This window comes from Triturus cristatus, chromosome 4_1, assembly GCF_964204655.1.
Source record: "Triturus cristatus chromosome 4_1, aTriCri1.1, whole genome shotgun sequence".
Taxonomy (NCBI): Eukaryota; Metazoa; Chordata; class Amphibia; order Caudata; family Salamandridae; genus Triturus; species Triturus cristatus.
The window spans coordinates 244372709-244396615 of NC_140585.1; positions in this window are offsets into that span (position 1 = coordinate 244372709).

The window sequence follows — 23907 nt, forward strand, 5'->3', positions numbered from 1 at the left end:
CAATCTCCATTGAAAGTTGACTTGGGGGTCGTCGGCAAAATGGCAAACAGATGTTTGATGAATGGTCTGGTTTGGTTCACTTGGAGACTCTATAACATATAAGGAGAAGTCTCAATAGTGTCCAAGAGTTAGTTGAAGGTGTCTTCATCCATGGGTACAGACAGGAGTGGAGGACATATTGGTCATCATGGACAGGTTGTTTTACAGAAAAGGTATGGTCATATTTACAAGGGCTTTATCTCTGCCAAAAAAGCGGAGATAAAACTATCACCCTATTAACAAGAGGGTGCTAACATGCATTAGCGCATGTTAGAACCCTTTTACCCGTTGCCACCCTTTGCATCTCTAATGAGATGCAAAGTGGGCGTCACTGGGCAGTACAACCTTGTAAATATCGCTGATGTGCACATCGCTATATGTACAAGACTGCCAGCGCATTTTAGCAGACGTTAGTTTTGGGCGAAAACCGCTGTTCTCGTCGAAAACTAACATCTGCTAAAATGCAGACTTAGGCATACCTAATATTGGGGTGGATTGTGCTGATACGACCACGTGGTCGTATCAGCAAGGTTATAGCCGTTTTGCAGGGAACATCGCTGGTAATTATATCACCCTGGCGAAACGCGTTGTAAATAACGCGCCAACAGGGCTATATAATCCAGTGATAGACGGCGATAAATAGAAAAGCGCTAAGCGCGCTTTGCGTTTATTTATCGCCGTCCTTGTAATTATGCTCCGTAGTTCTTTCCTCTGGAAAAGCAGTGATATATGTTAGCATTCTTCTGAGATTGTATTTGATGGAGATATTCTTACATTGCTTAGGACAGCCATTTGTTACACTTCCTCCTAGTCATGATGATTACATTTCCAAGAGGCTTTATTTTTGTTTTGTGGATTCCGCAAATATTCAAAAAATTTATCAGATTCTTGGAACACACTTTTTACATTCAAGGTTCTCCGAAACTCATTGTCACAGATAATGGCACTCTTTTAACAACAAATGAGGTGTGACATTTGTTACTAGTTCGCAATGTGTAAGATCTCAGGGTTGCATTATACAGCCCAGCTTCAGATTGCCAAGTGGAGTGGTCAAATCCATTCTTGACAGAGAGCATTTAGACAGGTTTTTCAACTGATCTAGATTTTAATAGTTATTTTCAACAGAAAATCCGAAGTTATGCCACCTCTCCACACTTCCTGACATTTGTTTAATCTTTCATATTGTTTTTTATTTATTGCAGATTTATATAGCGCGAACTCGAACTGAAGGTATTGGAGCGCTATACAGGAGCACATTCAGGCACGGGGAGATTAAATGATTTGCCCAGAATCACAGGATGTGAACGCGGCCTCGAGGGTCGAACTCTGGTTTCCAGCACCAAAGTCGGCAGTCTAGCCGACGGACCACATCCTCTCCCCTGTTAAGAGGCAGAGAACCAAAAACCAATTATTCCTTTCATTGGGGCTGAGACTAAAATCAATAAATAGGAGTTGGTCTCCAGAGTAAAAAAAAACAAAAAACAAGAGAAAGAGAATATTTACCTTGGCACTAAGAACAATTGCAAGAATATAGAGCTCTGTTTTGGTGATTGGGTACTCACGCAAAGTAATAAAATGTGACTCCAAGTTCACTTAACGTGCACAAATTGATAGAACTATATACTTTTCTATGTTGGTGCCTGGCAAAAGGTGGTGAAACTGGAGCAGGGTTGTGCCTGTTACTTACAGACAGGCGGAAATTGAGTATTTCAACCAGGGGAGGCTCCTCCACTAGGGCAGAGGAGAGTTTCCCCTCTGCTTTCTCGCAGTGGGAGAAGCAGAAACATAAAATGGTAATAACTTTTAGTTATTACCATTTTATGTTTGGTTCCGGGTGGGCGGGTGGAGGGAGGGGAGGGGGTACTCTGTGAGCAGGCAGGGGAGGAGTGGTGTGCCCACTCATGAGTTTGGTCGGCCTCTGGGGCTGCCCAAACCAGTCATGAGCACTCTGCCCTTCTCCATTATTGCAGCCTGCATGGAGAACAAGGCCTCCCCATAAGCCCCTGGCTGGGCGGCATCCCAACCAATCACAACGCTGCTTGCAGCATTGTGATTGGCTTTGGGGAGGGAGCCTGGCTGCCTGCTTCCAGTTCCTGCCGGAGGTAGAGGAGCAGGAGCAGAGATGATGCGGGACCCGGCCAACGGAAAGGTACGTTTAATATCTTTTTAATTATTATTATCAAATGAACTACCCCTGCGTGATCACCCCGTGCAACCCCTCCTCCCGCATGACCGCCCCCCCCCCACCCAACCACAAGCCTTGCCGGCCGCGACTGATTTCAACTCTACCTATGGAAAACACTGCAAATTACTCTATTGATTCAATGTTGCTCAAAGACCTGGTCATTAATGATAAATCATTGGGTTCAGAGGAGGGTAGTCTACCACCTGAGAACATTCATGGAAGTGTTTTGGTGTCTGGTGCTTCACTGGCGTCTTTGACCGTTGCAGAACTTCCTTCATTCTCAGCATCATCCACATCTGAGCTGAATCCACCACTTCTGCTTTGCCACTGAACTAGGAGGATTCCATGATTCTTCGTAAAGAAAATGCTTTAGAGGAAACTAGGTCCCACAACAATTGGGTGGTCAAATTTCGAGTGGAATATTATGACTTCATGACTTACGATGATTTTTCGTGTGGTTTGTCTTTGTTTTATTTTCTCGTTTTGTTTTCTGATTCATAGGAAAGGGAGTAATGTGGTATGCTTGGAATATGGATCTGGGTTTTGGAGCATTAATGGTATTTCAAATTGTTTGGTTGCTGGACTGCTCCTGATCTTGCAGGTCATTTCTTGTAGGCTTTCTCTTCCAAAAAATAAATCCAGCAGATGAAACCACTGCATAGTGTGGTTGTTAAACAACACAACAGTATGGGGGAAGTAAGTTTTAAGACATAGTAATATTAAGCCCAGATTAGGGTAGGTAAGAGTACATTTGGAATATTTCCCTATTGCCAGGAGAGGATGTCACACAGTATCACCTGTAGCTTCTGCTATTTATGATGAGCTAATACTTTTTCAATTTACTTGAAGTGTGCTTTCTTCAGTCACGTTCTCAGCTCATCCAAGTAGGAAGAAAGTGGTACTTGGACCTGACATTCTTGGCGTGGTTACATCTCTACCTTTTCTCTTCCACCTTCCAGTTTTTGCTGACATTTTTGTTGGACTTACGACCCTGCTCACTGTAACACTGCTAACCAGTGCAAAGTGCTTGTGCTCTCTCCTCTAAACATGGTAACATTGGATTACACCCACTTGACATATTTAGTCTAATTGCAAGATCCCAGTAAAGTGGTACTACATGTACCCAGGGTCTGCAAATTAAATGCTACTAGTGGGCCTGCAGCACTCTTTGTACCACCCACTTAAGTAGCCCTCTAAACATATCTAAGGCCAACTACTGCAGCCTGTTTGTGCAGTTATACACTGCCATTTTGACCAAGCAAGGTAAACCTCTTACCATGCCCAAACCTCTTTTTTCATTACATATAAGTCACCCCTAGGGTAGGCCCTAAAACAGCCCAGAGGGCAGGGTGCCATTTTTTTATAAGGTTGGACATGTACATTTAAGTTTTACATGTCCTGGTAGTGAAAAATTACTAAATTAGTTTTTCACTGTTCTCCCTGCTCCTCCAAAAGGATAACATTGAGTTAATGTATTGCACTCAATAAGCGATAACCTGCAATTGGGAGCAGATAGGAAAGTAATGTGTGGGGTCTGAGAAACTGTAATTAAAAATCCTCTCTAATAGTAAAGTCGGATTTTAAGTTACAATTTTGAAAATGCCACTTTTGGAAAGTTGGTATTTTCCTGACCTATTTGGTGTCTGCAGCCTGTTCTTGGGTCACATGACAGGGTGCAGTTGACAGTTGGACATTTTTTATTCCTCCCAGACAGCCACACAATAGAGGGATTAGCTGTGCCTGGATGGGCCATCAACTGGCTGGATGGAGCGTCAGAGCTGGGCACAGTCCCACTTGCAATTGAGTAGGCTGTGCCCAGCCTTCATACAAATAACTTATCTCCACTGTATTGTTCATGCAACCAGCATGGACCCAAGGCAGCAGGAGGCAGGAATTCAAAGGGCAAACCTCCATAACTTACTCCGACTTTAAAGTGGGCACCAGGTATAAATATTGGGCTCTCAGACCCAACACTTCAGTTTACTCCTGGACCTGTGTCTTCTACAGAAGTAAGTCTGTGCCAATTTGCTGCCATATGGGGACTGCTGCTCTGCTGGCTGCTTCCCTGCTTGCTGAGAAGGAAGATTGGACTTGCACCCTTCATCCCAGACTGAATTGGCTTCAAGAGTGAGCCACCTGACCTCCTGTTTTGAGCCAGAGGGACATAACAAGCTCCAGCGGCTACATGCAACTACCCAGTTGACCTGAAGCCTGGCCCAGCTATTGGTCCTGCAACTGGACCTGCCTGAGCCCTGCTGGCCTTTGCTGGAGGGAGTTCCTGACCACCAGGTGGTGGCCCTCTGATGATGGACATCCGGTGTGGCCGAAGTTGAGCTCTCCTGAAGCTCTTCATGAATGTGAATGGGTCTGTTCACGCTGAGATCTTCCCGCCTATACTACCCGTCAAACTGAAGTTCCAGCAAACCCGAATCTTTGTGCCACAGCAACCACCGACGACGCCTGTCGGAGAGAGATCTGTACATTTCAGTAGAGCATCGACAACTCATGGTAACCGCCAATGTGCATTTCTAGCACTATTGCCCGCAATGCCCATCAAGATCTTCGCGCTGCAGCAATGACCATCCGTAACGCCCGGCTAGCTCTTCGCGCTACACCAACATTCATTCATGACACTCTCACTGATCCTCGTAGTTCATGACCCAAACCCTTCGCGCTAGACTTTGAAGGTAACTCTTTCAGCAGGGCCAAACGTGTCCCTCCATCTGGCCCATGCTCAATCGTAGTTAGCCTGAACTTATGAATTTTACACGGTCTTGCACGACCAGATAACCACGAGTGGCGCTTTGTACTTTTAGGCACTTTACTTACCTGAAATCTTGGAAACTGCATATCTCCGGTGCTACAAATTGGATTGTTTGTCATTTTAGCGTTACATTTTTAAATAAATGTTTTTTTATTTCTTAATTGGTGTGTGATTTTTAATGCGTTGTGTTTTCACTTAATTGTTGTTTGAAGTGCTGCATGAATTCTTTACATGTTGCCTTTAAATTAATCCGGACTGCTTTTGTGCCAAGCTACCAGAGGGTTAAGTACAGGTTAATTTAAGGTTTGCTTGATGGTTCACCCTGACAGAGATTGTGGTTCCTGCTTGAGCAGAGTTTCACCCGCCCCCACCCCCCCTCAACCAGTAATCCAATTCCCAACACTGGTCCTGTGTGGAGCAGGCTTACACAAAAAGCTAACAACATGAGCTTATATTCCTACATGGATTGACTTGAATCTGATACCTACCAGAAACTCAACATTGATTACATTACATCTCTTGGGGAGTTCTGTCATTGATTCCTGATGAGTGCTGTTATTGATGTGCCACCAAAATCATGGTCGTACTCTATTACAGTCCCTATATTCAAAAACCTTGATAGCGCAGACCCATGAAGCTACCACCCGAATTATCTAAACGATGCAACAAGCAAACTCATGGGCAGGATTTTGTTGAATCGGCTGGAAACTTGGGGGCATATGTTCAAGGCCCTATTGCCACCGGAACGTCACTTTTTGTGACATTCCCTTGGTGATAGCAGTCTTGCCTTTTTCCATGTGTGCTGCCTTGCGCAGCACACAGGAAAAATCAAAATGCCATGGTTTGTTTAAGTACAGGATGGTGTCTCTTCCTGTACATAAAAAACCTTTTTAAAACATGACATTTTCTAACTTTCATGTGTGCTGCATGAAGCAGCACACATGAAAGTAACAAAATGGCATGTTAAGGGACACCTTCCTACACATACCCAATCCTCCCCTGCACACAGACACTCTTGCACTCTGGTGCAAGGGTGCCTACATTGGCGTCGAGTTGTTAAACTTAGCGCCATCGCAGGAGGATATGCAAAGCCGCACCACATTCTTGTAAATATGGTGCAACCTTGCATTTCTGAAGTGGCGGAGCGTGTCATTAAGCCCAGGAGGCCAACGACACCCTCCGCCACTTCATTGTACATACCCCCCTTGGTTTGCAGAAAAAGATAGCTTCTCTGATGTGCAGTATGGACTTAGACATGGCCTCGGCACCATGGGCAAGTGTCTTAATATACATCTGGTTGTTAGTATACATACGGTGGCAAAGAATGGTAGTCTCTATCTAGCATTTATGGATCTTACCTCAGCTTTTAACTGGGTGGATAGAGGGAAACTGTGGCATAACATGGCAGAAATGGGCATAGCCAAGGCGATGGTTTTTTTCCTAGCCCTGCTGCATGATGATGTGACAGGATGTATAAGGTATGGGGCAAACAGGGAATAAACTGTTCCCATTAAAATGAAGTGTGGTGTGAGGGAAGGGTGCTTGTTGGAACCATTTTTATTCTGCCTATACATTAATGATTTGGGCAGGTGCCTTAACCTTGGGGAGGCAGATACACCGTGGGTGGGCTCTAGGAAGCTCCCGACCCCGCTCTATGTGGACGACTGTGTCCTAATGTCAAGCACCGGGTGTGAGCTTACAAAAGCAGTTCAATAGGTTTGTCCTTTTTATGAGTGAATTAGGCCTAAAGACAAATACTGCTAAATCGCACTTTATGGTAGGGAATACACGTACCAATCTGAGGCCACACCATATTAATGGCGAGAAACTTCTTTTTGTTCCAACTTTTACTTATTTAGGTATAACGTTTGATCAAGAAGGCACATGGCCACATTTAACTAAGATGTTTTTAGATTTGCAGGAAAGTTGGGGTCAAACCTCTGGACGCTATGATTAATATTTACAGTGCTCACTGTTGTTCTACTGTACTGTATGGAGCTGGGGTTTGGTGATACTGTGAGGTTTCCAATCTGCAAGTTGAGGGAAATATGTTCTTGAGGAGGCTTTTGCCTGTACCTTTTAGTGCCTGAATAGTTCTCTGCGATACGGAGTTAGATAGAGTGAGTTTAGAAGATCGGATCAAGCTAGTACCGCTCATGTTATGCCGCTCAATGTGGTCCAAAGACTCCAAACACGAAACCCTCCTTAACCAAGATATAATTACTGACTAGTAATGCGTTGATAACGCACACGGGGACATATTATCAAGACAGGGGATAAAATTATCGCCGCTTTAGCGGCAGAAAACTGCCGCTAAAACGGCGAGAATGGGCTTGATAATATGCTCTATGGAATTCCAATTGAAGCTCAGGTTAGATGTCCTTCACGTCTAACATGGGCTTCAATTGGAATTCCGTAGAGCACAAGCCCATTATCGCCGTTTTAGCGGCGGTTTTCTGCCGCTAAAGCAGCGATAATTGTATCGCCTGTCTTGATAATATGCCCCACAGTATCCCGTGGCTGAGATATGTAAAAGAGCAACTTGACATGGTAGGGAGAGTCGACTGTTTTTATAATCCGCAGAATATTGTTACTGTTCCCAAACACTAGTTAAAACATGATTTCCTATCCGTCTGTAAATGAGGAAGAGAACGCTTAGTAATGGGAAAGAAGAGGGTGTCTAGTTACCTCCTATTAGCAAGTACAGATTCAGTGGGATCCCATATTTTGTTTCCATTTCAGCACTCACAAACATTTTGTTCAATAATGCTCAGGTTCAATAAAGCCAATTTTTTGGTTTCATACCCCAGTAATGCACTAGAACTTTGCCCCTGTGACTCATGTTCAAGCCAGTCCATGTTGCATTTTCTCTTCTTTTGCAAATGATATGCTGTATCTAGGAACACATTTATAATTCCAACGTTAAGATTCTTGAATAACAGAAGATGTGGGCCAGCCCTGCTTTATCTATAGCTTTTACAGACCGAACATATTTGCATGATGATTTATAAATTTATCTCTGCAGCAGTCAGATTAAGGCATTTAGTGGGCAACATGCCGAGGTGAATCTAAGGGATCACTGATAGAATATCGACCACCAAAATACCGACCTACACAAATATCGGGACATAAATATCGTAGTCAAAAATATCGACCTTCTATCTTCATAATGGTAAGTACAAAAATATCTAGAAAAAAATATCGTTGTAAAAAATGTTGATGTACAAAATATTGTTTTTTTTATGTATAACAAATAAAGTTAAATAAATTAAACAATAAATATAACTTTAAAAAGATTATTTAGATTTATTAGTAAATTATAAAAAATAAAAGGAATACATATAGGGGCCGATTCCAGCCAGAAGAACTACGAGCCGTACGCGTGTTTTCTTCCCGACTCGTACAGCTGTACGAGCGAGCAAGTACGATGCGAGCTACGTGAAAAGCACCGACCGAGTCGTTTCTGGGTCCGAACCGCTCTGTACCTCTCGGTCGTAAGCTAACCGTGGCGTGCAATGGATGCGATTTATGACCGAGCCAGTACGATAGCACCACAGTTTTTACTTAGTCCTGCTGCCCTTCCCTATAAAATTTGTTCTAAGGATAACAGACTATTTTAGACACCCCTCGCTTTACGCTTATCACATTCTCGCAGAGCACTCCCTCATGTACTCACCTAAACGGCGTAACTGGATCAAAAGATCTCCGACAAAGAGCCCCCAGGCCCATTAGGCATTGCAGCGCCAGCCAGACGAGGAGCACCCAATGATGAAGCATTACACCCTAACAGGTGTGTGAGGGCACCAAGATCTGATATCCAGGCCTCTCAATGACAGTAGTAACAGCTAAATGGTTCCACCCTTTGTGATCACCTGTCCAATGAGTAACTACCTCTAACATGATAACTATAGAATACGAGAACATACCCAGATTTTCTGGTGAACCAATAAATATGAGCCTCAAAAGGCTGTTGAGAGGAAAGTGTTATGGTGCATTGCATCCTATGCCCCAATACATTTGAGCAGCCCCTAGGGACATCTTAAGGATTTATTGGGGTCCTGGGCCAAATGTATTTTGGGGCCCTCGTCCTGGACAGCTTTGAATTTATGATTCAATTTCAGCTCTTTTCTACCCTCTTTGGCCAGGTCACTGGCAGTGCACAGCCACTCTCTCATGTGTGTTTTTAATATTGTTTGTAACACAGAAGCCGCTTACTAATATTACTGCAAATAATCTCTGTAACACTCTCCTTTTTCTCATATGTGAGGCCCTGCTTTGATCTATGGATGCTGCATGAAACATAAACACACTTTCTCTGCAAAATGTCTGTAATAGACTATAACACATCATCCACATCAAAAATAAATTTATTTAAACCGGTATTTAAAACAGTCTATTTAGAGATTATTAAAAGGTCATCAGGGCAAGACTCCATATAACTGATCTGGCTGTATCAGTGGGCCCCATGAAAGGCTGAGCCCCTGGGCCAGTGCCCACTTTGCCCATGCCTTAAAATGTATCTGGCGGGCTAGCGCCCAGGGAAGATGGCGGCGTCTCCGTGACCCGCGCGGCGACGGAGGAGGAACCGGGAGGTTTCAGCGATCAAATTTGCAATGGAACTTATTTGAACTGCAGAAACAGACATCAGAATATGCAGAGATGAAGCGGGTGTAAGTTTCGCAAGTAAGTTTGCGCCTCCTGCTGGATAATCTTCACCAAACTCCCTGTGACAGGAATCTGCTCGCCATCTTGAACGTGACGTCAGAGCAGTGAGGAAAAAACTGACTTTTCTTTTTCTCTTCAGCAATTTGACTTCTACTTCTTTTCTGCCTGCAGTCACGGTACCTTGTTTTAAATATCAGTGAGCCACAGACTTCTTGTTAACAATACAGAAAAAACCGATACTTCTGTCAAACATGTGCATTTCCTCTCATACCAGAGCGGTCAGGAAATTTATGTTACATTCAAAATTAAACCTATGATAGCTTTCAGATACGGCACATTCTATTTACCGCCTGCATGGTGCAATTATATTGAAAACAATACAGAGGCAATAGCTATCGCCATTTTATGAATTTTCCTCAAGATTTTTAAACAGAACCTGCAGTTGGGTGCGCATATATTTGTTGCTCAGTCTACGCCCTTCCTCACCATTTTCCATGACCTGAGTTACATCTCTTCCTGCATATTTACCAATTGTCGGATTAGACATCTCCTCCGTTATTTCCTGAGGAACATTTCTTGTATATATCTGACTCGCACATCGCTAAGTAATACTTACGCTCAGGTGTCTCTGCTCTTTTTGTCCTAAACTCCCTACTTTCTGTGACTCATCCAACGATCTGTCTTGTGCCACCACTTGATGAACTTAACACTTTTAATGAGGTTAATACTGCTTAAATAAGGATGTCTTCTTGAAAATACACCCAACCTTTAAAGCATTCATATCAGCCATTGTACTTTATGGGCGACTGAAGAAAACACAATCAGTGTTGGGTTCTACCAGTCGCACTTTCATTATTCGTTCACAGCTACGCACCTATCCCTTTCAAATGGAGGAGTCTGCGTCCTCATCTCCCAAGCTGGCTTTGTCATCTTTTACATCCTCCATAAGTGTTTCTTCTGCAACTAATAAAGCAACATCCAAAAGACTGAAAAAAGATTCTCCCTCCCCACCAAAACAAGCCTCTTCTGTATCCATGGATCTACTTCTAGAAGAAATCCGAGCCCTACGACCATTTGTTGAAGAAACAAATTCTAAATTGCAACTCTTGATGGACAGCTGGTCAAAAATGGAAGAATGAAACACCAATGTAGAACACGATGTGGCAGCTATGAGTCCTTCCATAGCTAAAGTGGAGAACTTCCATTTGCAGATCACTTCCTTACAGAAGCAAGTTGAAAATCTTGAAAACCGGAACCGGCGTAATAATCTTCGTATTTATGGTATACCGGAGGGTTCAGAAGGCTCGGACTCTATTACTTTCTTCAAGTCTTTCCTGCCAAAAGTCTTGCACCTGCCTGAAGATACCTCTCTCAATATTCAACGTGTCCATCGATTAGGCCCTCAGCATTCAGCGATCTCAGGAATGAAGAAACCAAGAGGAATTATATTATACTTCCTTGAATACACAGATCTCCTCAAGGTGCTATCAGTGGCTAGATCCATCAAACGTATTTCTTTTTCAGGATCCCAGCACTACTTCTCTCAGAACTATGCGAAAACTACAGCGGACAGGCGCAAAGAGTTCCTAGCATTGAGGCCCGCCTTACGATCAATTGGAGCTCGATATGGCCTAATTCATCCCTGCCTCTTCAAAGTCACTTTTAACAACAATACTGTCACATACGAGGATCCAGTGAAACTATGAAGTTTTCTCAATGCGCAATGTCTGGAATAAATTGATATTTCCAGCACACGCTTAAAATGACTTTTTCTTAGACTCCTTATTCGCTACTTTTTACATGTTAAACCATAAGGCTTTCGCTTGAGCACTAGCATAGCCTACCCATTCACTTGCCTTATCACATCCTAACCTTCTTTCTCTTTTCAGGTTATATCTCTCTGACCCCTGTTTTGAAGTTTTAAAGATTGTTTTTATTAACTATGTTGTTTGATGATTGTTAACAAATTTTTCTTATCTACAGGTGCCTTTGTAACTTTCCCTCCTTGCATGTTTGGTCTCTTCGTTTATCTTGTCGTCTCTTCCTGGAACCTCCCTACCCGACCCTGTGGAGTCTGGACGTGTCATCCTTCCATGTAGCCTCCCCCCCCTTCTTTACATGTTTTGGATTCTACGTAGGTATAGTCTATCTTTTTCTATTGATTCTTATTTCATGTTATCTGTCCTCTGCAATTCTCTTGTCTCTTCTCTCTAATTATATCTTCTCTTCTGTTTTCTATCTTCACTCCTCTCTTTTCCTTATTTCTCTATTTTCTCACTTTAATTTACGTAGTTTTGTTACTTCAATTCTTCGTACTTAATATAAAAGATGCTCGATTGGTTTTACTGATCACCTTTGCTATTGTTCTGCACATTTTACTTCTTTATTTTTATTGCAAAACTGTTCAAAAGGTAAAATTGATTGTTATTATTCTTGACTACAAACTTATCATAACTATTCTAAAGTTAATACAATTTTCATTGTTGGATTTAACACTTGCTTTATATGATACTCATGCACTCCTCAAATGTTTTTTTAAAATGTTTAACCTCATACTTTCCTATATTTTCTACATGGAAATCTTTTTTGTAATGTATAGTTCAATCGAATTTTCACTTTCTCCGCTTCATAAATATTCCTAAAGGTTGTCACTTGGAATGTCAGAGGTTTAAATTCTCCTATTAAGCGACAGAGAGTCCTTTCCCACTTAGCTAAAATGGATGCCCACATAGCTATGTTACAGGAGTCATATCTTACTGAAAAAGAATCGCTAAGCTTAAGAGGAATTGGGTTGGTGAAATCTTTTTCTCACCAGGTGATGGTAAAAGGAATGGTGTTATAACCCTATGTCATAAAGCACTAGATGTCACACTCCTCTCACAAGACTCAGACAATGTGGGTAGATGGGTGTTTACTAATCTCTTGATCGGGAAGACCCCCATATCTTTACTCAACATATACGCGTCAACCACTGGAGATATTTCTTTTTGGGACCATATTTAATTCGCAATTCAAAGGCCTCCTTCATCCCAAACAAATCTCACATATCTTTTTTACGAACCATAGAACAGAGAAATTTGATTGATACCTGGAGAATCTGTAATCCAACTTTAAGGGAATATTCTTTCTTTTCTCCACCACATCAGACACAATCCAGAATTGATCATATTTGTGTTACACATAATGTCTCCCAATCTTTGCTTTCAGCTGATATTGGTCCTATCCTCATTTTTGATCATGCTCCCATTTCAATTCAACTAGACTTTCTCCAACAATCCGCATCCCCGAAAAGATGGCGCTTCAATAATTCCCTACTTTTGGATCCCAACTTTAATACAACTTTTACTTCCTTTGTTTTGAATTCTTTCAAAATAATCAAACTGGGGAGCTTCCTTTCTGTACAATCTGGGATGCCTTTAAAGCTACTGCCCGAGATTTCATCATGAGATACTCATCCAATAAACGTAAAGCTTGCAAATTAATTCATAATACCCTTCTCACTAAAATCAAAACCCTAGAACATGCATTTTACACCTCTAAAACAAAGATTGCATTAAATGAATCCTCGATCGAGAGCGCCTCTTTATATTTATTGAAGACGAGTGCAAAATACTATGGAGGTCAAAATAAATCAGGCAAACTGCAAGCCAATTATTTGAAGATTAAGCAAAACAGGTTACACATTGATTCCATTACTGATAATAATCAGACACCAAAATATAAAGATTCCGATATCCTTCAGGAATTTGTCCACTTCTATGAATCCCTCTACACTCCTGAAACCATATCTTAGGATACAACTATTCTTCAAAACTTCTCCACTATCCAGAAGCAGGACGGTCCCTTCCCTCATATGGACGCTTTGGAATCTGACATCACACAAGATGAATTAATTTCTGCACTCAAGACTGTCAAAAAAGATAAAGTCCCAGGTCCTGATGGCTTTCAAGTGGAGTTTTTTTTACACTTCACTCAATTGCTTATGCCACACTTACACTCTCTTATATCTTCTTTCACTTCCTCTTGAAATTCATCAGGCTCCTTTCTAGAGGCCTTCATATGTTTAATACCGAAAGATGGCAAAGACTGTAGATACTGTAAAAATTATAGACCCATCTCGCTAGTTAATGTAGATTATAAGATCTTCTCGAAAGCACTAGCAATACGATTAGAGCCGATTCTTCCGTCACTGCTTGGCAAAGTGCAATCAGGCTTTGTTAAAGATCGCAGCATCACGGATAATACAAGACTGTTCTTCAGTATTTTGTCCAAGATGTCCCATCATTCAGATTCATTAGCTGCAATTGCCCTGGATGCGGAGAAAGCCTTTGACAGAGTCTCATGGCCATTTATTTTCCACGCTCTTAAATGGTTCGGCTTCGGCCCAAAAATCATATCCCTGATTGCTTTATTATAGTCAGAACCCAAAGCAGCCACTTCCGCCAATGGTCTAGTCTCTCCCTATTTCAGTCTTCACAGGGGTGTGCGCCAAGGATGCCCTTTATCTCCTTTCCTTTTTAATTTAGCCTTAGAACCTTTTCTCTCTCGCTTGCGACAGAATCAACTCATTACAGGTTTTTTTGTCCGAACCCCAACATATAAAATTAGCAGCCTATGCTGATGATATCTTACTATTCATCTCTAATCCACAATCCTCGCTCCCTGCTTTTCTAAAAGAGGTTGAAGCCTATGGATTAGTATCAGGGTATAAATTAAATACCGACAAATGTGAGATCATGCCCTTAACTAAATGTACGTTCAAGGAAGACTTTCAGATTTCCAACTTTACATGGAACTCCAAATCTATAAAATATCTTGGCCTTTGTTTTTCCCCTTCCATAGCCACATCTATTTCTCTCAACTTAGAAAAATGTATATATAAATTAAAAACGCTCACTGAAAGATGGAATCGTCTTCATCTTTCCTGGTGGGGACATTTGGACACCATCAAAATGATGCTCACCCCTATAGTTCTATATATCATTTCTAATATACCATTACCTATTCCAACCAAACATTTTCACAAAATCAATTCTTTGTTGACAGCATTTTTGTGGAATACAAGAAACCAAGGATGGCACTACAAAAATTAACAAGACCAAAATCGGAAGGAGGAGTTCATTTTCCCCACTTTTCCAATTATCATAAAGCATTTCAACTGAAGCAGTTATCACATTGGTTATCTCACCACACATCTAACAGACCACTATGGGTTGACCTTGACGCTTCATTTATAGAACCCTTCTCATTTAAAGAATATCTCTATTTTACCTCAAAAAGGTTTCACACCAGTAATTAAACATTCATGTAAATTATTGCAAAACACCCTTCCTCAAATCCCACATGATCTTAATACCTTTCTCACCTCTACAATTTGGCACAATAATCGAATACTAATCAAAAATAAACCGATATATTGGAAAACTTGGAGAAACAGAGGCCTAATATGGGTACACCAGTTGTATGACAAGGGCATACCCCTCCATTTTTCGCAAGCACAGGAACTGTACCATCTACCGACTTCCTTCAAACATACATTTTTAACCTTGCAAACTGCGATTTCCGATGTATTAGCTCAACTCTCACATGCACTCTCCTTACCTTACACTTCTCACAACACTTGGGATGGCTTTCTTCAACTTCGTCCGAAGGCCTCTAACATTTATTCTCGTCTATCACAACTACCTGCTAACAGAGATAAGTCTAAAACAGAACTCTCCTGGGAGACTGATCTGGGAACTGTTTGGCCCGTCTCTTTTTGAAATAAAATATGGCTAAAAATAAGAAAATCATCTAGAGCAGCAAGCACCACTCAAACAATTTTTTTCGTTTATAACATATTGCTTTTCACTCCAGTGCATCTACATAAGATACATCCCAGTACACCCAGTTCTTGCTGGTCATGTTCTAATGACTCTGCTGACCTGAGTCACATGTTATATAGATGCCCGAATGTTTTTACGTTTTGGGAACAAGTCTGGTCTCAAATTCCCTTATCCTATATCAATATTTTTTTAGGTAGCTTATTGCCTGACTGGCAATGTTGCCACCCATGTCCCCAAATCATTGATCTACTGATAGCCGTTGCTTTTCAGCAGAAAACAAAGAATTGGAAAGACACCTCTAAAATATCGTACCTCGCCTGGTGGTATGCTATATGCCACAACCATAGATTAGACACAACTCTTGTTTACCCAATTTCACTTGCCACAAAACGATTGCATCTATGGGCTCCTGTTACACTCTTCCTGGATGATAGTGCGAAGAGATCCTTTTCTCCCCAGCCTTTATCCCAAGAAGTTGCTAAGCCTCCTTGACTTCCTTTACTTTATGTTATAATTGTTTAATATTTCACCCTAACATTATGTATATACTATTATATTGTGATAACAGTGCATATTCCTTTTGTTCTTCATTATTGTTTAATATGAACCAGACTTTTTTTCGTCTTTTGTTTTATCTGCCTTCCAATTTATCTATCATCTTTACTCCAATGTAACTATATGTTATTATTACCCCTCATTTATGTACTCATTTATTTCTCTTTCCTTTACATGATTATATGTACGAAGTACTGTTGATTAATTGATTTTCTTCAATAAACCTACTTTTTGAAACTTAAAAACGTATCCGGCAACCCCAAGTATTGAACACTTGGAGTCGGATTTTTCACATAATACAGGTTTGAAAATAGGCACTAGGCTACAAGATGGATGATTGCTTTATCTCCTAACCTTTATTGCCTTTGACACCTAGTGGAGACCTGTGGCTAGTATTTTTAGTAAGTCACTGAAATTATCCCTTAGATTCTTGTCACCGTTGGAAAAAGTAATGTTGACAAATGATCATCATGGCAGCCTAATGACTCCATGTCATCAAAGACACCATGTTGCAGTCTTGGACACTCATTTAACAACCCACGGGATTTTGGGAGTAGTGTCCGAGCTTCACCACTATCGAACCAATAGAATGATAGATCTAATTTACAATGGATCGTTGAAGAGAGAACTGAACTGATCTATGGTATTTCTGATGACATGGGGTCATGTGGTAACTGCAGCAATAGAACACGTAGTATAATGAGCAGGACCAGCTCAAGAGTAGTTACCACCCTAGGCAAATTATATCTTACCTCGACTGTGCTCCCCCTGATCAGGACTTGGGTAGTCACAGTATCAAAGTTATCCAGATTCCGGCACCCATGCTTAAAACTCGATAGTGATTATTTCAGGATAGAAGCACCTGGTGGCTGCCTCGAGAAGTAAAGAACTTGTGAATTTACCACACACTCTGGGGCAGATTTACAAGCCCCTTGCACCTCTTTGTGCTGCCATTGCATCCCTTTTATTGACGCAACAGCGGCAAAAACAATGCGGCCAATTTACAACGGGAGGCATCAAGGGAGATGCATCACGTTGTAAAGCCCTGTGTCACATTATACCTGTGTCAGGTATAATGAATGCAGGGTGGGCGTTTCCAAGCAAAAAGCCATGTAGAACTGACGCAGTGAAATTTACACCATTTCAATGCGTCACTCTAAGCCTTCACTGCATCAAAATCCCTACCCCTGCTCAGACCAGGAGTAAGGAATGACGGAGGGCTTTTTGAATGGGACTCACCTATCTTTTGTGGCGCATTGCTGGAGTTGGTTCACTTTCATGAGCAACTCCAGCAATGCATCACTTTTGGAGCAATAGATGCGCAGAATTTCTGACGCATCTGTTAATCCTTGTGCCATGGAGCACTGTATTGTAAATACAGGGCATCCATGGTGGCACAAGGACTTTTGGCGCTAGCCCAAGTAAAATGACACATCTTTGCAGATGCAACAGTTCCTTGTGAATAGGCCCCTCTGTATCTTTCCACCTCACCTGCTTCACAGGGCTCACTAGAGGTTGCAGCAGGGGATTAAACGGAAGAACCAAGATGGTTGTTCTTTGGTCCATACTTTCTCTTCAGGTTGCAAAACTCTGCAACATAAAACAAGTGTGACTGGAGTTTTCATGGCTGGTTCGTGTTTCGAGAGTGAGAAGGGCGAGAAAGCAAAAAACACACAGATGACGGACGGAATGCAGAGCAAATCAAACAATTACCCCTAGTCAAGAGATCTGGGTTAAATCCATCGTTCTATTGCTCACCATGCCACCCCAGTTTAGACCCGGCCATTTGCAAATCAGTCTTGACCTTGTGCCTCATGAAACAGTTCCGCCCGAACTGACAGGCATCCTGAGACCGGTTTTGGGGTATCACCCCTCATCAGCCAGGCTAGCCTGAATCCAGTGGCACAGCGAGCCCAGTACCTACTTCTGTGCATACCGGTGCACTTAGGGTGAAAAAGCAAAAGACACACAGATGATGGACAGAATACTGATAAAATCAAACATTCAACCCCAGTCAAGAGATCTGGGTTAAATCCATTGTTCTTTTGCTCACCATGCAATCCCAATTTAGACCCAGTCATATGCAAATCGGTCTTGACCCTGTGCCCCATGGGAACAGTCCAGCCTGAATTGCCAAGCCAGGTCCTCCCTGGTCCAGAAACAAGCATCTTGGGACCAGTCTTGGGGCATCACCCCATATTAGCCTGGCTAGCTTGAATCCAGTGGCACAGTGAGCCCGGGACCCAAGTCTGGAAATACCTGGCGCACTTAGGGCAAGAAAGCAAAAGACACACAGATGATGGACGGAATGCAGAGCAAATCAAACAATCACCCCCAGTCAAGAGATCTGGGTTAAATTCAATGTTCTTTTGCTCACCATGCCACCCCAGTATAGATCGTGCCATATGCAAATCATTCTTGACCCTGTGCCTTATGGGATCAGTCCAGCCCAAACTGCCAAGCCAGGTCCTCCCTAGACCTGAAACAAGCATTCTGGGACCTGTTTCGGGGCATCACCCCTCATCAGCCAGGCTAGCTAGAATCCAGTGGCACAGTGAACCCAGGACCCATGTCTGAGCATACACGGCACACTTAGGGCCAGAAAGCAAAAGATTCACAGATGATGGACGGATGCAGAGCAAATCAAACATTTACCCCAGTCAAGAGATCTGGGTTAAATCCATTGTTCTTTTGTTCACCATGTCACCCTCATTTAGACCCGGCCATATGAATTTCAGTCTTGACCCTGGGCCTCTTGGAAACAGTCCAGCCCGAACTGCCAAGCTAGATCCTACCAGGACCAGAAACAAGCATCCTGGGATCGGTGTCAGGGCATCACCGCTCATCAGCCAGGCTAGCTTGAATCCAGTGGCACAGTGAGCACGGGGCCTATGTCTGGGCATACCCAGTGCACTTAGGGCGCGAAAGCAAAAGACAAACATATGATGGACAGTCTGCAGAGCAAATCAAACATTCAACCCCAGTCAAGAGATCTGGGTTAAATCCATCGTACTTTTGCTCACAATGCCATCCCTGTTTAGACCCGGCCATATGCAAATCAGTCTTGACCCTGTGCCTCATGGGAACAGTCCAGCCCAAACTGCGAAGCCAGGTCCTCCCTGGACCAGAAACAACATTACGGGGACCGGTTTTGGGACATCACCCCACATCAGCCAGGCTTGCTTGAATCCAGTGGCACAGTGAGCCCTGGACCCACGTCTGTGCATACCCGGTGCACTTAGGGCGAGAAAGCAGAAGACAAACAGATGATGGATGGAATACAGATCAAATCAAACATTCAACACAAGTCAAGAAATCTGGGTCAAATTCATTGTTCTTTTACTCACCATGCCACCCCAATTAAGACCCAGCCATATGCAAATCATTCTGGACCCTGTGCCTCATAGGAACAGTTCAGCCCAACCTGCCAGGCCAGGTCCTCCCATGGCCAGAAAGAAGCATTCTGGGACCAGTTTCAGGGCATCACCCCTCATCAGCCAAGCTATCTTGAATCCATTGGCACAGTGAGCCCTGGACCCATGTCTGGGCATACCCGGCGCACTTAGGGCGAGAAAGCAAGAGATACACAGATGATGGATGGAATGCAGAGCAAATCAAACATTCACTCCCAGTCAAGAGATCTGCTTTAAATCCATCGTCTTTTGGCTCACCATGCCCCCCTAGTTTAGACCAAGCTGTATGCAAATCAGTCTTGACGCTGTGCCTCATGGGAACAGTCCAGCCAAACTGCCAAGCCAGGTCCTCCCTGGACTGGAAACAATCATCCTGAGATTGCTTTCGGGGCATCACTCCTCATTAACCAGGGTAGCTTGAAACCAGTGGCACATTGAGCCAGGGACCCATGTCTGGGCATACCCAGCGCACTTAGGGCGAGAAAGCAAAAGACACACAGACGATGGACGGAATGCAGAGCAAATCAAACATTCACCCCCAGCCAAGAGATCTGGGTTAAATCCTCGGTTCTTTTGGTCACCATGCCACCCCAGATTATACCCAGCCACTTGGAAATCAGTCTTGACCCTGTGCCTCATGAGAACAATCCAGCCCGAACTGCCAAGATAGGTCCTCCCTGGACCGGAAACAAGCATCCTAGGAACGGTTTCGGGGCATTACCCCTCAACTGCCATGCTAGCTTGAATCCAGTGGCACACTGAGCCCGTGACCCACATCTTGGCATATCCAGTGCACTTAGGATGATAAAGCAACAGACACACAGATGATGGACAGGCTGGACTGTTCCCATGGGGAACAGGGTCAAGACTGATTTGCAAATGGCTGGGTTTAAACTGGAATGGCATGCGGAGCAAAAAAAAATGATGGATATAGGCTTAGATCTCAGTACTGGGGTGAATGTTGGACATTGTTCAGCATTCTGTTCATCATTTGTTCTTTTTGCATTTGTCACCCCCAAGTGGGTTGGATATGCCCAGACGTTGGTCCCACGGTCTTCATGCCACTGGATTCAAGCTAGCCTGGCTGATGAGGGGTCAAACTCCAAAACCTGTCCTAGGATGCTTGTTTTCCAGTTCAGGGAGAACCTGGACTGGCAGTTCGGCCTGGACTGTTCCTATGGGGAACAGGATCAAGACCGATTTGCATATGGCTGGGTTTAAACTGGAATGGCATGAGAAGCAAAAAAACAATGGATTTAGGCCCAGATCTCTGAAATAGGGTGAATGTTTGACATTGTTCAACATTCTGTCCATCATTTGTTCTTTTTAAATTTGTCACCCTGAGTAGGATGTGTATGCCCAGATGTGGGTCATGTGCTCTCCATACCGCTGGGTTCAAGCTATCCTGGCTGATGAGGGGTGAAACCCCGAAACTCTCCCTAGGATGCTTGTTTTCCTGTCAAGAGAGAACCTGGCCGGGCAGTTCGAGCTGGACTGTTCCCATGGGGAACAGGGTCAAGACTGATTTGTATAAGGCTGGGTTTAAGCTGGAATGGCATTGGGAGCAAAATAATTATGGTTTAAGGCCCAAATCTCTGAACTAGGGTCAATGTTTGACATTGTTCAACATTCTTACCATCAATTGTTCTTTTTGTGAGAGTGAGAATGGGGCAACGTGAGGAGATTCAAGTTTGGAGGCTCAGTGTTTTGGAAATCGTGATATATGGTGCATTTGTGAATTTTTAAAACCCAACCATTGTGGCACATTAACATGTAGGTCCTTTGGTAAATAACTCCTCATTTGCATAACACAAAATTATGCCCCACCTACAGTATGTGAAGACGGGGCCCCTGATTCTTCAATATCTCACAGATATTCATTGTTTTTTGGCTGAATAGAGCCCCCTTGAAGGGTTGTGGGGTCCCTGAAGGATGGGTGGGGGGGCTCTAGGACGCAGAGGCTGCAGGTGCCTGCCTTCCATCCATGGTCAGGATCAGGAAGTATCACATGGTCAGGCAGATGCAAATGATTGGGAAGTGAAATACCCACATGTTCCCCCCCACGATATGGCCGCCTGTGCTGCAGAAGGAATGTTGCTCGGCCTCTTGTTTTAGTATTCATGAATGGTGCCACGTGGTGTGACACTTGCTCACGTACTCATTCAGGGCAAAGGGCTGATGCGCATGTTGCACAGCGCCACGATGGGCTACGGTACACTGCACAGCAAACACTTTCGCTTAATACATCTGGGTCCTGGAGTTCTATTTTGCTGCAGATTACTCGGATCACACAGACAAAGAGGACAATAACATTATGCGCGTGCAGATGGATAATGCATACCTCAGGCTGCAGCCTTTCTGCGCCGTCTCCCTAGTGGAGGGGGTGCAATCAGCAAGATTGTGGATTTAATGAAAGAACTTTAATCCCATATCTTCTGCGATAGATAGTTTGCCCCTTTCAATTCAGCATTTGAATAGGTACCCTGGCGAGTATATTAATGCTTTTGTGATAAATCCGAAGCAATTTCCAGAATGTGTGAGGATGTGGTGTTAATACGCATCGAATGCTGTTGTGGTGTTACAGGTGAACCAATGCAGATATTGTTTCTTCAGACATCTAAATTTTGCTTTTTGGAAAGTTGTAGAGCGATTTCTTTGAGCCACAGCCAGGCGTTGCCAGGACTTACCGATCAAAAACAGTCAAATATAGCCATCCATGTTTGACCATTGATAAATCATGTTTAACTATGGCTTGTTAGTGAACAAAATATTGGGATTAGATCACCCATCCAGGGGCAGAGCTCAGAGCTGAGCCGGCGTAGCTGACCAGCCCACATCGCAGCACATGGCAAGTTGGTGGACACATATGTGTAGTGACCTGCTGGTCACTGTTCTAGTTGTTGTCTGTGCCAGCCACTCCCTGAGGGCTGGCTTACACCCAACCCCACCCCACACCCATCCAACACAGTCATCACCGGACATGTGACCCTGATAATAAAAGGGGCCTGGTGCACGTGCCGTGGGCCAGTTCTACCTAGCAAGTTACCATGTCTGTGTGGTTATTATTTATGCATGGGGGCCCAGGGCCCCACTGCATTCCATAGGTCTGGGGGAATCGACAATGAGGACATGAGTTCCTTCATGCAACTGACAAGGACACAACAAAACACATGGGGCTCGAGGTCCCATAGGCCCAGCAGTGACAGAGATGCTGGTTAGCCTGGGGCTGAGTGTAAACCCAGTGCCTTGTGTCGGCTGGATAATCTAATAATGACACCCTCTCTAATCCCCCTTACCACCCACCATTTGCCATATTGACAGTATCCACGGAGCAAGGAGTAAGTCACATGAAGAGAGATGTGAGGCCTGTTCATTATTTTTGAGGCTCGCTGAAGGAAATAACCATTGGCAAAGCCAGTAGGTTTCGGCAATTTGAGAGCTATTGGTGTTGTCAATGTCAATGTCTTTTAGCCATGTGTAATGGAGTGGATGTATGTGGTGTGGATTAGAATTATGTGGGTTGGATTGAAATTGTTTGTTGTGGAATTGTCTGGCGTTTAATTGTGTGGTGTTGAGTGGAATTAAATGCAGTGGAAATATGTGACATGATGTGCGGTATAATTATGTGGTATTATGTGGTATCGCGTGTACTGGAATTATGTAGAGTGGGATTGTGTTTCATGGAGCGTAATTATGTAGAGTTAAATTGTGTGGCATGGAACTGTGTGGCGTTAAGTGAAATTATGATGAGTGAAATTATGTGACATGGTGTGGAGTGGAGTGATGTGGATTGTTGTTATGTGGCATATAGTGGATTTATGTGGGGTGTATTTTTGTGGTGTAGAGTAAAGTGTTATGAGGTGGAGTTGAATTATGCAGTGTTGAGTGATATTGTGTGGAGTTTAAATATGATGAGTGGTATGGAATTGTGCGGCATTGTGTGGAATTATGTGGATCAGTGTGAAGTGGAATTTTGTGAGAAAGGTCAGATGATTGCAAGGGCACAGGCACCAAGTATCCTTTATACAATATTAAAGGCCCAGATACCAGCAATGCTCCTATAACAGACAGGCAGGTGTCACAGAAACCCAAGCATTTTTCAGGGTGCAGATGGAAAAGGCAGAAAAAGCCTATCAAGCCCCAGAAAAAATGCAAGACACTCCAGTAACTGCCACCAAAGCGTCAAATGCACTGTAGACAGCCAGAGTGACACAGAGGAGAGAGGTAGAAATACACTGGGTCACATACTCACACACTTAAAAAGTGGTACAGATTAGAGGGAAGAAGAGACCATGTGAAACATCGGGCAGCAACACAGTGAAGAAGGCAATAACAAATAAATCACACACATGTAGTGCAGATACGAAGAAGCAGAAGAAACTCCCCAAACATCGAAACCGCATGCAGTACAGGGTGGTGCACACGCACAACCATAGAACACATAGGTACTTTACATGTGGG